The sequence below is a fragment of the Prunus dulcis genome, chromosome 6 (assembly GCF_902201215.1).
Source record: "Prunus dulcis chromosome 6, ALMONDv2, whole genome shotgun sequence".
Lineage (NCBI taxonomy): Eukaryota > Viridiplantae > Streptophyta > Magnoliopsida > Rosales > Rosaceae > Prunus > Prunus dulcis.
In genome coordinates, this window is record NC_047655.1 from 18,609,446 (window position 1) to 18,610,753 (window position 1,308).

The window sequence follows — 1,308 nt, forward strand, 5'->3', positions numbered from 1 at the left end:
TTGGCTATGTGAGAATTATATATTTTTATAGCACTGTTCACGATGTTTTTGCCCTCTTCATCGACCACACGATTTTCGGGCAGAGGATCCAGAAAATAGACGGTTTCCCTCTTTGCTCTCACAATCAGCAAGATCCAATGACGGCTGCACAAAATTAATATAAAAACGACGGTTATTTACAAAAACGACGTATTATAATATTTCACCCGACGAAATAAAGTAGCAATCGACGACATTATATATTTATCACGACGATAAATAACTACCGGCGTGGTTAGTAGTTTCAAACGACTCAATAAAATAAAACACCGACGTGGTTAGTTTATACGCTGTCATTTATTGAAAATCATAAGAACAAAATCCTGTTAAGGAGACTAACCCTGGATTGTAAAGCATCATGAAAATCTGTTCACCGTCTGTCTTCTGAAGTCGAGATGTTACCAGTCGTGATCTGTCAGCTATTGTGCCAGAGTTGGCACAAACTGTAGCAGGGTCGATAAAGCCAACCATGCTGCACATATTTGCTTGTTTCAAAACATCATGTAAGTACCTAAATACATAAAATAATATAAACAAGTCAGCACAAAAAACCACACGACGGTTACGTATTATAAAATTTCACACGATGTACTGAAATAGAAAAGGACGTTATAATATATTTATCACGACGGTACATACTAACGACGTGGTTAGTTAGTTAAGACGGCGCAATAAATAAACCAACGACGTATTATTTTAGAATGACAAACCTCATATATACAGCAACCACAGTAGCTCCTATTTCTTCCATGCATGCAAATTGTGTAATATCTTCAGGCAGGACGAAGGTATCGCGTTCTAGACCAAACACCTCCTTATCAATTGTAAAGTTCAGGGTCTTATCCTGAGGCACGAGTGTCGTTTCCACATAACGACAAAGGGTTTTTAAAGAAGATGGCGCCTCCATATTTGAATAATCAACAACTTTAATAACCTGTTTAAAGAAATAAAAAAAATGACGTGGTAATTCAATAAAAACGACGGTTTAAGGAATAAAACGTCGTCTGAAAAAAATTTAAACGACGGTGAAAAAACCGTCGTGGTGAATAATTTATTACGTCTTAGAAAAAAATTCCGCCGTCTAAGTTGTAAACAAACGACGGTTTAAAAAAAAATATCGACGTCTGAAATTTTGAAAAACAAATAAAAAAGGCAAAGTTATGTGAACATACCTGGTCGTCATGCTTTTCTTCATCTTCTTTCTCCTTTTCATCTTGTTTTCTTCTTTCTTCTCTTCATCTTTCTTTTCTTCTTCCTTCTCTTCATCTT